We start from the raw sequence: 15,941 nt of genomic DNA on the forward strand, positions 1-15,941 counted from the left end.
TTGCTGAGCAGTATTCTGAGAAACTGGCTTATATGCCCCATACTTTCTTTATTGGTGATCATGCTAATATGTTCCCTCACCTGAAGAAGAAAGCGGTCATCGATTTTAAGTCCAATGGGCACATTTATGACAATCGGATTGTGCTGAATGGCATCGACCTCAAAGCATTTCTTGATAGTCTCCCAGATGTGCAAATTGTCAAGATGAAATGTCCTGAGGGAGGAGACACCGCAGACAGCAGTAATACAGCTCTTAATATGCCTGTCATTCCTATGAATACTATTGCAGAGGCAGTTATTGACATGATTAACAGAGGACAAATTCAGATAACAATTAATGGATTCAGTCTTAGCAATGGACTGGCAACTACCCAGATCAACATTAAGGCTGCCACTGGAGAGGAGGTTCCCCGTACCATTATTGTAACCACACGCTCTCAGTACGGGTTACCGGAAGATGCCATTGTGTACTGTAACTTCAATCAGTTATATAAAATTGACCCATCTACTTTGCAGATGTGGGCAAACATTCTGAAGCGTGTTCCCAATAGTGTACTGTGGCTGTTGCGTTTTCCAGCAGTAGGAGAGCCTAATATTCAACAGTACGCACAAAATATGGGCCTTCCCCAGAACCGTATCATTTTTTCACCTGTTGCTCCTAAAGAGGAACATGTTCGGAGAGGCCAGCTGGCTGATGTCTGCTTGGACACTCCACTCTGTAATGGACACACCACAGGGATGGATGTCCTTTGGTCAGGGACACCCATGGTGACTATGCCAGGAGAGACTCTTGCTTCCCGAGTTGCAGCTTCCCAGCTCACTTGTTTAGGCTGTCTTGAGCTTATTGCTAAAAATAGTCAAGAATATGAAGACATAGCTGTGAAACTGGGAACTGATCTAGAATACCTGAAGAAAATTCGTGGCAAAGTCTGGAAGCAGAGAACATCTAGCCCTCTGTTCAATACCAAACAATACACAGTGGACCTAGAGCGGCTCTATCTACAGATGTGGGAGCATTACGCAGCTGGCAACAAACCTGATCACATGATTAAGCCTGTTGAAGTCACTGAGTCGGCCTAAATAATGACTGTGTGCACAGGAGAATTACCCTGTACCTGAGCCTCAACCTTCTGGGGGAAAGGGAACTACTTTCTCCTTATCCGTACAATACCATGTTGCAGATGGGTGACAGACAATGATAAGAAATAGCACAGCTAGACTTGCTTCCTGCATGATCATGATCGTGATAGGGAGAGACACAAGAGATGGGAAACTGCTGTTCCACAAGGAGTCTCCATAGAATTTTGCAGCATCCAGGTGTCTGGAAGGTCTGGAAGGTAAGTCTGGAAGGTCTGATCTCCCTTGGTCTTCCATGGGATGGATGGTTAGTGTGGAAGGGAGATAGAGATTGCCCAGCCATTTTGTGATTATCGTGGATTGATTGAGTCTTCTGGATTAATATTTTTCTTTATATTTTGGGTATTGGAGCTTTTAAAAATGTTTGGTTTCGTGTATTTTTATTCATGTGAAGTGTATGATTCTCTTGAGATAAGGTTTTAAGCTAAAGTATTCCTTGTTTTAGTTTCTGAACTCTACAGATAAATGGGGACTTTGCTGGTGTAGTCTTTTTATAGGTTTTATAAACCACTGGAGCCTATATCAGTCATTTTAGTTTGTGACATAATGTTTGGAACTATCAGTGCTTTGTTGGTTTATAGATGATGGCTTAAATTCTTTTCCTGGTCCGTTTCCTTCTTCCCTTCCCCCCACTTTAAAAATTCTCCTGTAACTTGGCGAACAAAAAACCAAGACTGATTCAAAACCTCCCAGAGTGTTTCTCTTAAACACATCATCTGATGCCAAATAAAGTTTCTTAGGAGCGATTATTAATTCTGAAGGGCACAGTTGTGGTACTGTCACTGATGATAATAATAATGGGTTTTTGGCCTAGAGTTTTGACCTATTTCACCAGTGTTTTACCGTTGACTGCCCCTCTATGCTGCTTCCAAAAGTGATAGTGTGTGTTAAGATTTTTACTTTCACTTCTAAAGTTTGGTTTTTTTTTTTAGTGAGTCCTGTTCTTCCTTTTTCTTTCAGCAGAAATGAAATCCCAGGTAAGTATAAGTATTCAAATATTTGATCAGTAAGTCACAGTTATCTCCAGTACATTAAATAAGTTTCATCAAAAAACATGTTATAGGTAAAAAGCTCTGAAGGACCAGCTATGTATATGATAATTATGTTTCAGACCTTCTAGGGTATTATATATAATAACTTGTCTTCTGGACGTGGTCTTGAAGTCTTTATGGATTCAGCCTCAGTAGTAGCGAACTGCACTGCTACTTGGTTTGGAGTACAAATTAGACTTTAGCCCTCCTGGAGGTTGAGTTGTTGGTATTGAAAACCATAGGAATGAAATTATTGTATTTCAACAAAGGATCGAGGGCTTGAGGCTTAAACAAGGCAACATATGTGTGGGAAGCAGTCAGCCTTGAGAGCAGGTAAGGACATGCCAGGCATGCGGCCGCTGCTCGAAGGAACTGTCCCTACTTGTTCCCCTCCTTGTTCCATTCCATGGGAGATAAATCACCAGGGCCCAGAGATGAGAAAGAATGTAAAATGAGACAAGCAAAGCTGTCTCCCCCCTGCACATGCAGGTTATTTTTGATGCTTCTGGGTTTATGGGTTTTCTCCCAGGGAAGTTAACCTTGAGCCGAGACAGTCTGTAGATAATGGAAACCACCATCTGGCAACCTTCCGATTTCTAGTCTATATAATCTGCAACTGTAGCATAATAAAATTTGCCTTGCAACCATCAGTTGTCTTGGTCCTTCTGACCCCATCCGTCGGTGCTACTTCAGTTCCTTACCCCTTCCCTTCTGACCCTGGACGGTGAGATCCTCTTTCTCCGGCTGGTCCGCGGCAAGTGGCACTCGAACAGCGACCTGAAGCGTGAAGGCAATTAAAAGAAAAAGAAAGTGCAGGTAAGAGAACCCTTATGCAAAATATGTGTGGCCACCAGTAAAAGTGCAACTAATAGAGGCATAAGGCAATAGTCAGAAGTAAAATAAGATGGGGCAAAAGGGCTCAAAGGAGTGTGAATTATTTGCTCAGGTTTTACTTTCGATGCTTAAAGCTCGGGGTGATAAAGTTTCTACCTCACAGTTGACTGAATTTTTACAGCATATCCATGGTGTATCTCCCTGGTTTCCTGATGGCGGCTCTGTTGACATAGAAATCTGGCAGAAATTTGGAGAAGATTTAAAAAATTATTATGAGTCTCGAGGGCCTACTCATACTCCTGTTGTTACATATAGTTTGTGGACTCTGATAAAAATATGTTTAGATTCTTCTCATGATAGTGTTGATTTGAATGTAAAGTCAGAAAAACATAAGCCTCTGACAGAAGGAGAGGCTGTATTATCAGCTACTGTGTCGCCACTTCCTAAACCGAAAGAGCTAATTAATTTAAATATTTTAGATGAAGAGGAACATTTTGACTTAACAGATGAGGCTTGTAAACATAAAAGAGAGAAATATCCTGAGGATGATTTTCTAATGGCTATGATAGATAAGTCAGTGAAAAAGCTGCAGGTTAATAAGGACTGTCTTCCTAAAAAATCTACATCTGTAAAAATGCTCAGTCCCTTGCAGCGCGCTGTACAAGGAGCAATAAAACGAGGAGAAGATCCTATTTTCTGTTGTCCCGTCATAGAAAGACCTGATCCTAGTAATCCTCAACAAGCTACTAGGGAGCATCAGGCTCTCCCTTTTAAAGTTTTGAAAGATTGAAAATCTGCCTGTGCTCAGTATGGGCCCACTGCTCCTTTTACTACTGTATGGTTGACAGGAGAAGCTATTGCAGGAGAAGCTCTTCCCCCCGCCGATTGGAAGTCTATTGCACGAGCTTGTTTAAATGGTGGAGATTATTTAATATGGAAGTTTGATTTTTATGAACGGGCTGCTGAACAAGCAGAAAAGAATGCTGCCCATAATGTTCCAGTTGATTATCATATGCTGATTGGGGAAGGACAATATCTTTCTTTACAAGATCAATTAACTTATCCCTTTGTTGCTTATCCTCAAATAAATCATTTGGCATTACAAGCCTGGAGGAAATGACCTTCTACACACAAAACTGAGGATCTTTCAACAATTAGACAGGGACCTGATGAACCATATGCTGATTTGGTAGATAGATTGTCACAGGCGGTGGGGAGACTCATTGTGGACGGACTCACTGGTACAATTGTAGTAGAGCAGCTTGCTTTTGAGAATGCTAATAATGCATGTCAGGCTGCGATTCGACCTTGGAGAAAACGGGGAACACTGGAGGATTATATTCGCCTTTGTGCAGACATTGGGCCTACTTACATACAGGGTGCTGCTGTGGCTGCAGCATTAACTAAAGTGGGGTTTAAAAACAATCAAAAGAAAACAAAGACTTGTTTTAAATGCGGAAAGGCAGGTCATTTTGCTAGAGAATGTAGATCTTTTAATTCTAACCCTAGTCCTTCCTTCCTTACTCAGAAACCTCCAGATGGTCAGAAAATCCCTGGTTTATGCCCTAAATGCAATAGGGGAAAACATTGGGCACAAGATGGTTGCTCAGTGGCCCACAAGGATGGGCCACCATTGTCGGGGAACTCCTCCCGGGGCCTTCCCCGGCCCCAACAAATAATAAGGGCAATGTCTGTGTATCCTCCTCAAATTATCAATCAGACATTAACCAAAAACAAAAATATACAATATCCTCGCTCTCCAGAGCAACACCGGGAAGCGCAGGACTGGAGCTCAGTACCTCCGCCCGATATGTATTAACTCCTGAAATGGGTCCTCAGGCCCTCTCTACGGGCATCTGTGGACCTTTACCCAAGGGTTTGATGGGACTATTATTGGGAAGAAGTAGTGTCACCATGAAAGGTTTAACTGTTATGCCAGGAGTCACAGATTCTGACTACGAAGGAGAAATAAAAGTCATGGCACAAACTATTAAAAATATAATAACTATTTCTCCTGGTGATAAAATTGCACAATTGCTACTTTTGCCCTTTGTACCTCATGGACAAATTTGACAACATCAAAAGAGAGAAACAAAGGCTTTTGGATCGTCTAATGCTGCCTACTGGATTCAGAATATAGGGAAAGAACGTCCAGAAATGAAATGAACCATTAATGGAAAGGTTTTTTCAGGTTTGTTAGACACTGGAGCTGATGTCTCTGTTATGACGCAGATACACTGGCCTAAACATTGGCCCATTAGTCCTACTATTACAGAACTTCACGTAATAGGACAAAGTTCTTCTCCTATGCAAAGTAGTCAGTTTTTATTATGGCAAGATAGTGAGGGCCATTCAGGATACTTCCAGCCTTATGTTTTGCCTGGGCTACCTTTAAACCTCTGGGGCCAAGATATATTAAAAGAAATGGGAGTATTACTTTATAGTCCAAACTCTCAAGTCTCTAATATGATGTTGGATCAAGGATTTCTTCCCACAAAAGGGCTGGGAACAAATCAACAAGGAACTGTCTATCCTATTGATGTGAAAATAAAAAAATGATAGACTAGGTTTGGGTTTTTCTTAGGGGCCTTGGATTCTCCTCCACTCACTGCTGATCCAATTACTTGGCTGACTGATGACCCTGTATGGGTGGACCAATGGCCCCTCACAAAGGAGAAGTTAGAAGCTGCAGAACAATTAGTACTGAAACAATTAGGGCATTTAGAAATTTCCAGTAGTCCTTGGAATACTCCTATTTTTATTATCAAGAAAAAATCTGGAAAATATAGGTTATTACAGGATCTAAGAGCTGTTAATAAAACTATGCTAATAATGGGAACTCTTCAACCAGGCCTACCCTCTCCAACAGCCATACCACACAATTATCATCTTTTAGTTATAGATTTAAAAGATTGTTTTTTCACTATTCCTTTGTTTCCTGAAGATAGAAAACATTTTGCTCTTAGCTTGCCTTCCTTAAATGTTAAGGAAGCCACGAGGAGATTTCAATGGAGAGTATTGCCTCAGGGCATGGCAAATAGTCCTACATTATGCCAAAAGTATGTGGCTCAGGCCTTGACTCCTGTGAGAAAAAGGTTTCCATCGTTATATCTCATACATTATATGGATGATATACTTTTAGCCACTGATAATATTTCTTTATTAGAGACTGCTTTTCAATTTTTACAACAGTCCTTACAATCATTTGGCTTGGTCGTTGCCTCAAAAAAAATTCAAAGACAATCTCCATTTTTATATTTGGGAAAATACATTGATAACACTACTATTAGGCCTCAAAGACTGCAAATTCGAGTTGATAATTTAAAAACATTAAATGGTTTTCAAAAATTAGTTGGAGATATTAATTGGCTAAGGCCTTCCTTAAAACTTACTACTGCTCAATTACAGCCTTTGTTTGATATTCTTAAAGGTGACTCAGATCCTTCTTCTTCTTCACGCTCTATGACTCCAGAAGGATTTCAAGCTTTACAAATAGTCAATCAGTTCTGCACAATTAACTAGAATTCATACTCACCTTCCAATTTTCTTAATAATTTGTCCCACTCCTCATGTGCCTACTGCCGTCTTATGGCAAACTGTTGGAATTATTGAATAGATTCATATGAAAACTACACCCTCTAAAGTTATTAACCCTTATTATGAACTTATTAGTAATTTAATAATGCAAGGTAGAACTAGATGCTTACAACCTATAAGTATAGAACCTTCTCAAATTATTATCCCTTATTCAGTTAGTCAACAAAATTGGCTTTTTCAACATAGTAATGAATGGGGTCTTGCTCTTGCAGGATTTTCAGGTACCTTGGAATGCCATTACCCTGCTGATAAATTGATCCAATTCAGCAAACTTAACTCATATCTTTCCTTCTATAATTAGGCAACAGCCTGTTCCTCATGTACCTTTGGTTTTTACGGACGGTTCTTCTTCAGGAGTGGCTACTGTAATCATTGACGACGGAACAAACCTCATTAAAGAAACTTCCTTGACTTCAGCTCAACGTGTTGAACTGTATGCTGTCATTATGGCTTTTAAACATTTGCCTTCTATATCTTTTAATTTGTTTTCTGGTAGTAAATATCTTATTAGCTTATGCTTCCTTCTGGAGACTGCGACCATAGGACATACTAATAACCCTGAATTATCATCCTCTTTTCGTTTGCTTCAACAGCTTATTCGTTCCCACGATGGTCCTGTTGCAGGTCTGTATATCCGTGCTCATTCTAACTTGCCTGGTCCATTGACTAAACTTAATGCGACTGCAGATGTTTTAACTCGATCTAAACGTGATCTTTATCCTGTACATTTTCCTCCCAAGAATAGAGTTGAAGTTACTCCTCCTCCTCAATCTCTTTTCCCTAAAGCAGGACATGTCCCAATTTACTGTACTCCTCCTTTCCGTTCGTCATGCTGTCAAGAATGGCTAATGTACTGCATTCATTATCTTCATACTGTTGATACTCATGGTCCATGTCCTGGACACCCTCATATTACGGTGAGTTATGATCAAACTGCTTCACAAGCAGCACAGCCGTTGCACGCTCTACACCGTCAGTCGACGGCTACATTACACACACAATTCTCCCTTACTCGTGAAGCCGCCCGACAAATTGTTAAGCAATGCCCACAATGCTTACCTCACCTTCCTGTTCCACATTATGTTGTTAATCCTCGTGGATTATTACCTAGACATTTATGGCAAATGGATGTTACTCATATCCCGTCTTTTGGGAAATTACAGTTTGTTCATGTCACTATCAATACTTATTCTGATTTCCTCTGTGCTACAGCACAGACCGGAGGAGCTACTAAACATGTTATCACTCATTTATTACACTGTTTTGCTTTCATGAACCTTCCCAAAATTATTAAAACAGATAATGGGCCCGCTGCTTTTGCAACATTTTGTAATTCATTACAAAATTACCCATATTACAGGCATTCCATATAACCCTCAAGGACAAGGTATTATAGAACGTGCAAATAGATCTTTAAAGCTAACTATTGAAAAAATAAAAAGGGGGGAATTGTCTAGAACAACACCACATAACCTTATAGATCATGCTCTGTTTATTTTAAATGTTCTCACTGTTGACAAATTTGGCTGCTCTGCAGGGGGAAGGTTTGTGGCTGAGCCAAGATTGGCCTCTTAATCTCCGGAGGTCCTCTGGAAAGATCCGTTAACCAGCACTTGGCGTGGTCCTGATCCTGTGTTGATTTGGGGACGTGGTCACGTGTGTGTCTTATCCCAGATCAGCGCCTGGACCTTGCTGGCTTCCTGAGCGCTTAGTCAAGCAAATAGATGGCTCGCCGCAGCTCACCTAGTTCAGAAGATGAAGAAGCTCTGCACCTCTCCGGAAAATTTGACAGTCTTGATTCAGAAAAAGAAGAAGAAGAGGAGACCACTTGCCAGGACGACTCAAAGGAGTGATGTTCCAACTTGGGGACAAATTAAACAACTGGTTTCACGAGCTCAAGAGTCAGTGAAACAACAGAATAATCCTGTTACACCTGTAACTTTATTTTTGGTTATGTTGGCAACCATTTCATGTGTTCCCTCTGTTAATGCAGCAACTTACTAGGCCTATGTACCTGATCCTCCACTATTACAACCCATATCTTGGTCTGAAGCACAGTTTCCTGTATTTTACAATGATAACTGTTTATGGGCCTCTTATTGGGAATATAAAACAAATCAATATGTAAATTATACTAACTGGTTTAGTACCTATCCTGTCTGTCTTAGCCCATTGCATCTGGAAACTGGATGTGTAAAGGCTATTAGTTATGAGCATACAGATGTTTATGAGGGAACGGATCAATCAATGAGTTTGTCAGGCTCTCCAGGCATCCTTCGTTTTACAGGAACCAACATTACTCTTACATGCCCGGCTACCAGCCGACGAGAGGATCTTAAGGATACCATCATTTGGTATAAAATGGGCAAGCTATTAATATTAGAGGTCAAATCTCATACGCCTCACCACTTAGGGATTCCGCTATTACTATAGCCAAGGTTACAGGTGAAGATTCAGGAAATTATTTCTGTATGAAGCGTTTACTTGGAGGACAAGGGATACTTATAGCTGGACATAAGGTTACTATGCTTAACAGAAAATCAAAAAATCAATTGCCTCCTTTTATGACTGTTAACTTTCCTGGATCCAGTTTTGAACGTTGCAATGCATCTTGGAATAATAACCAAATATGGTGTACTATAGATTATACCAAGGTGTCAATTCTTATCTCTTCTTTTCCCATCATAGATAGGTTTATCACATTTCAAAAGAACAGGGATATATGGAAACTAGCTCTAACTTATTCCAGTACACCTGTTATAACTTGTGTTGCTCCTCCATATACACGTTTGTGTGGTTCTATTAACATTGGTAATTCTTCCAAAGGAGAATATAATATTAGCTGTGTTAATTGTATTTTTAGCAGTTGTATGTTCCCTTCTGCAGGAACGCAATCTGTGCTTATACTAAAGCAACCCATGTATGTTATGGTGCCTGTACATCTGAGAGAACCTTGGTGTGAAGATACTGGAGTACAGGCATGGGTGGAACTCTCTAAAGCCTTGCAGAGAAGGAGACGCTTTCTTGGGTGGCTAATAGTAAGTTTACTTGCCTCGGCTGCTCTGTCTGCTACCGTGGCTACTGCCGGTCTTGCTCTTTCACAGAGTATTCATCATGCTCACTTTGCTAATCAGTTATCTCAACATACCAGTCTTGCTTTATCTTTACAAAGTCACATAGATTTACAGATTAATAACAAGTTAGATGAATTTAAAAACGCAGTTTGGGGGATTGGAGATCAGATGGCAGCATTAAAATTGAGGATGCGTTTAGCTTGTCATGCAAAGTATACATGGATGTGTGTTACTCCTTAAAAGTTCAGTGACTGTATTTGGGAATGGGAAAAAGTAAAAATGCATCTGCTGAGTGTTTGGTCAGATAATAATATTAGTCTTAAGAAATTAAATGCTGAAATTCAGGATATACAAAGTACACATCTTGATGACGTTTCGCCAGAAGATGTAATTCAAACTTTACTGGATCATTTAAAGTGGTTAAACCCTCAGTCTTGGATTACTGGAAGGTTGTCAGGATTTATTACCCTGGCCATAATCTGCCTATTATTGATAGTAATCTTCTCATGTCTGTTTCGTATCCTCATGCAACAGTATACTACTCTCGGCACTAAACTTCATGGCATTATTTTGCAGCAAAAGTTAAAAAATAAAAAAGGGGGACCTGCGGGAAGCAGTCAGCCTTGAGAGCAGGTAAGGACATGCCAGGCATGCCGCCGCTGCTCGAAGGGACTGTCCCACTTGTTCCCCTCCTTCTTCCATTCCATGGGAGATAAATCACCAGGGCCCAGAGATCAGAAAGAATGTAAAATGAGACAAGCAAAGCTGTCTCCCCCCTGCACATGCAGGTTATTTTTGATGCTTCTGGGTTTATGGATTTTCTCCCAGGGAAGTTAACCTTGAGCCGAGACAGTCTGTAGATAATGTAAACCACCATCTGGCAGCCTTCCTTTTTCTAGTCTAGATAATCTGCAACTGTAGCATAATAAAATTTGCCTTGCAACCATCAGTTGTCTCGGTCCTTCTGACCCCATTCGTCGGTGCTACTTCAGTTCCTTACGCCTTCCCTTCTGAACCTGGGCGGTGAAATCCTCTCTCTCTGGCTGGTCCGCGGCACACATGAATATATGTTTTTGTCTTGCTGTACTGCACCTGTGCTGTCTAGTAACAGATATTTTGTCTGCTAGTAGTGTTCTGGATTATGTCTCTCCACAGCGCTGAGGCAGTGCACCTATTCTGTAGTTGCAGCTGATGCCGAATGTATCCTAGCTGACAAATTATTGATTAATAAGAACTTGAATTTCTGAAAGATTGGTACTGTTAACCAAAATCTGAGCAAGGAGTCTCAAATGTAATTCTTAGCCAGAATTACATGTTAATGAACCATTTAACAGTGTAAATCAAGGAACATCAGTGTAAGGATTTCTTTTAATTTATTTCTTACCTGCTTGAAATATCAGTTAAAGTTTGCCAGCTTGGTTGCAGATGAACGGACGTTTGAAGTTCACCAAACTACTTAATGTGGGATAGGATAATAGACTTCCAGCGCCCTCAAGGCTGTGACCTTGCAGCCATTTTACATAGCACATCCTCCTCCTATAGGGATGAACCTTTCCCTGGCCCGAAAAGTAGCAGCTCTGTTGAAGCTTTGCTTATTGTAACAGGCTTTTGTTTCCAGGTTACATGTCTGTGGAAGACTTAATTCTGAATAGAGATATAGATATTACTGGAAACTAAATGTATTTTCTATTATACTCTGCTTTATCAAAAAAGTAAAATATTTAAATTGTGCTACAGAAATTCAGAAGTTGTCTTGCAATCTTTAAACAATAAATGAATGAGTTGCCCTTAAAAAAAAAAAGAATTAAGCAGTTAGGCTTTGTGGACCATATACAGTTTCTGTAACTTCTCCTACCCTTTTTTCTTCGACAACCTTTCTAAACGTGAGACATTATTAGCTCACAGTCCCACAGATCCAGGCTGAGAGCCTGATTTGATTTGTGGCCATTATTTGCCGATTCCTGCTCTGCGTCCTTACTGAGGAGGGGGACCATGTTTGAGGAATCACTTCTTTGAATCAACTATTGGTCTTCTGGGGCTTGTCCTTACTCTCCTACAGTCTCTAATCAACATGGCGTCCAGAGAAATCTTGTTAAAACGTAAGTGAGATCATGTCACTTAAGTCTCTTCAGTGGCTCCTTCACAGGAAAAGCAAAGTCCTCAAAGTGCGTCCACAGCCCTAGAAATGTGGGCCCCTGTTTCCTGTCTGACTGTTTCCTCCTCCTCTCCACTTTGCTCCCTCTGTTTTCCACACACTGACATCCTTTCTGCTCCTTGGATACTCCAAGCCCACTCTTGCCTCATTGCCTTTCCATCTGACTGTTCCCTCTGCTTGTACTATTCACTTCCCAGATATGCACCTTGCTCCCTCTCACAACCTTAAGTTCCCTCTTATATTTTATCTTCCCCAGAAAGCCCTCATCGATCACTTAGTTTCAGATCGCAGCCTCCTCCTACCAGCTAACAATCTCCATCTCCCTTCCCTGCTTACTGTTTTTCTCCAACACTTACCTGATATACTATTCTATCCATTTATTTAGTTTTTATTTACATATTTATACTTTTTTTTTTTGCTGTATGCAGGCCTCTCACGGTTGTGACCTCTCCCATTGTGGAGCACACCCGGACGCAGAGGCTCAGCGGCCATGGCTCACGGGGCTAGCCGCTCCGCGGCATGTGGGATCTACCCGGACCGGGGCACGAACCCGTGTCCCCTGCATTGGCAGGGGGACTTTCAACCACTGCACTACCAGGGAAGCCCTATACTTATGATTTTATATTTGCTTATTTACTTTTGTCTCCCCCCTCAGCTCAAGAGAGACTATATTCATCTGTGTTAATCACTGCTGTGTTTCCTGAACATGTCTATAAATCATACTGAAGAATGGTGCCTGAACTTTGGTAAGGGATCAATCAATTTCCTTGGCTGGATGAAGAAATGTGTTCATAAATTAATGAACAGATCTTCGGGGCTTCTGACTTGAGGACTAATGGGAAGAGGATGGCAAATGGTTGGGACAGGGTACAGCAAGAAGTAGTATGTGGAGTACTCTGATAGCTATCCTAACAGATAAGATTGTGTTCATTTAAGTAGTTTTAATGAGAGAGCTGGGAACTAGGGACGCACAGCATTAAGGTTTTTATAATGCATTCTGTAGAGTTCTTTTTAAGTCTGTACAAATATCATTGAAAATATATGCATACATATACACCGCTGTTACTTTATTTAGTGCTTTACAAGAGTCCCTCAAGGAAGGGGTAGTAGCAACTCTCAGTATCCTTCCTTTATGATGAGCTTAATTTATTCAAAGTTACATCATAATTTATTTGTAACTGTGAAACTAGACTTAGTTATTGAATAGACCCTCCCTAGAAACGTATGACATTAATAAAGCCAACAAAACTTTGTTCAGTTTCCAATGATAGACACACTACAGACTCAATTATGGGCCATCCAGTTTAATGAAGAGAAGAAGTGATTGAACAAATATAGAGCAAACAGAATATGAAGTTTTATCCTCCATTAATATTAGTAACGGATAGTGTGGGCTCCAATGCCTTCAAGATAGCTTGAGACCATCATCTCTGTGTCATGGGCAGGGGGATGTTCAGCCAGGATGTCTTTCACTGTCACTGAGAAAAATTTCCATAATATATAATGATACCTACTGAAACTGATATGGGGTATTTGGGTAATAAGGAATCAATTAGCATATTTTTCCGGAAGCCCTGACTACAAAATGAAGACAGTAGATTTGGACACTTTCAGCCATGAAGAAGTTGTTTGGATATTCATCTTTATGCCTAATGAAATAAGCTTATTTCATCTCTGCAGCTTCCCATATACCATTTTCCCACCTCTGTTTTATGTTTGGAAAGACTTTTAGAAATTGAAAGTCAAGTTAAAAAGTGAGTGACAACTTAAATGATATATGGAATATTTTGCTGACTTACAAGAGCATGCAGAATTAAATATGACCCAGTTCCAATGTTTATTTTAACGTGTATGTTGAGGTGGAGTTTTCAAGGTGCCAGAAAACGAGAATTCACCTTCCAGTGTGTGCTACCAGTTCTGTTCATTGCACAGAATCATCCTCATAAAACATACTGTTTTCTATGTACCTGGTATATATCTCAATTAGTTTGAAGAATTTCTCAGATACCTCTTAATATGTAGTGCTCCAATTCCAATCTCGCCATGTCCTGTACCAGTGACACAGCACACAGGAGTTTTATTTCTCTTTATTTCTCTGGGTTGTTCAGAACCCAATGAAAGAACGATGGAATGGGATCAAAGAGATCAGGGTTCTTGTCCCAGATTTACCATAAAATAATTGTGTCCTCTTGGGAAAATTATAGTCATTCTAGGTCCCTTTTCTTTACTTTGACAGAGCTGCACTAGATGACCCCAAATAATATAGCACTCTTTCAGTAGTAGCTTAGATGTCATTGGTATTCTGAAACAAATGAAGACAATGACACATGGAGCTGTGCAACATCTCTGTAACTCTGTTGTCTTAGAGTTGCCTCCATTTTACAGATGATAAGATGACTCTGCATAGAAGTAGATGTTTGGAACCAGCGGTTCCAAAGTAAGTGGAGGTCAACCACAAATTTCCTTCCTTCCTGAAGCTCACTTAGCCAAAACATAGGCTTCTGAATAGTAAGCTGTAAAGCATATTATCAGTACATTTTAAAAGAAGCTATTCTTCTAGGATTTCCAATTAATAGCAGGAGGTTTTGAAATTCTTAAAAGATCATCTAATTTTGTGAGATTTACAGCTCTATTTTCCTGTCAAGCAAGTTGTATTAGTGCCAGACAGTCATCTGAGCTTCTGGATGCTTCTCTGAACCTCTTGAAGTTTTCTTCTTGCTATCTGAAATTCATGCCAGAGAAGCCTTTTTCTAGAGCGTATGTACAGACTTGTGTATTTTTATATAGGAAAGCGATGCAGTGAGTCAAGTCGGGGGTTAAGCCCTCATTCTCAGAGTGGTATTGAGCTCCTGGTGAAATATAATCATCATTTCGTCAGAATCGAAAAGCAGTTTTCTCAGGTGTATAATCCCATTAACGATTTATACATTTACGTATGATACATGTATTCATCGTACCTACGAGGTGTGTTCTCTTTGGGAAGTACAAAGCTCTTAGAGACATAGGTTGTTCATTTTTTTGTTTTCCCACAAATACTGTGACCCTTTGAGCAGGAAGGTCTATATTTTACTAACATCTAGAACCAGCAGTTAACACGGTGTCTAAGATGTAGTCAATAAATATGAATTAGATAAATGAACACATTTTTATGTAAGGGCCAGGACATGGACAAATAGAAATTTTTCATTTTCAGTCACAAAGCAACAACAGACATAATAATGATACAGACAACAAGTGCTACGGTCATTCAAAGAAGGCATAGAATAGATAGAAGGATCTCCTCTGTGGCACAGGGAACTATACTCAATATTTTGTAATAACATCTGTATGGGGCACCTGCTCCACACCAGGCCCTATGACAGGTGCTTACATACTTTCCCTCTCCCCCATCCTATGGGGAAAGTACCTCTGCTATAGATTTAATATTTGCCTCCCCCATTAATAACTTTTTTAAACCTTATTCACATTGCATCAAAGGGATGCTTTGATGCAATGCTGAGGTCTTCTCAGCAAAGCTCATGGGAATTTGGTATATGAGGATCCATAATAGCGATCCATTTCATCGGTGTCAATCTTTCTGGATAGTTTGGGTGGAAAGGACAATTCCTGTAGGTGCGATACCTTCACCGCATGTACTAGCATTGGGTCTTGCTTGTGTGTGTGTCACCGACTTCAGTCTTGCTGTAGCAATAATAGCTAAGATACTGTACAGCTGAGAGGCTATTTAAGTATTTATAGATATATACATAAGATAAAAGCACCTAACTTTTTTCTACCTATTGCTTACTTTCCACAGCAGTGTACACACCACACTTTAGGAAACAGTGATGTAGTCCAATTTGTCTTCTCATTTGAAGATGAGAAATGAAGGTCTGGAGACCTTTCATTGCTCAAGGTCATTCGAGTGTTTAAGGGCGGGGTGCTGGGGTTCCTGACTTCCAGGGAACCTAACTTTTCTCTGAAATTATACTGCCCCTTAATCTCTTAGCAGTACATAAAACAAATATTGGTGACCTCGTGACATGCCAGCCCTTGGGTGAAATGGATATCTGTGACTGGTTCTCAAACTTTGAAGAAATGGGAGTCTAGAAAAATAAACCCAAAACAGTCATGC

The sequence above is a fragment of the Delphinapterus leucas genome, unplaced genomic scaffold (assembly GCF_059928025.1).
Source record: "Delphinapterus leucas isolate spDelLeu-1000000601 "Yukka" unplaced genomic scaffold, BTC_Dleu_Yukka2 spDelLeu_asBTCV2_sq49, whole genome shotgun sequence".
Classification (NCBI taxonomy): domain Eukaryota; kingdom Metazoa; phylum Chordata; class Mammalia; order Artiodactyla; family Monodontidae; genus Delphinapterus; species Delphinapterus leucas.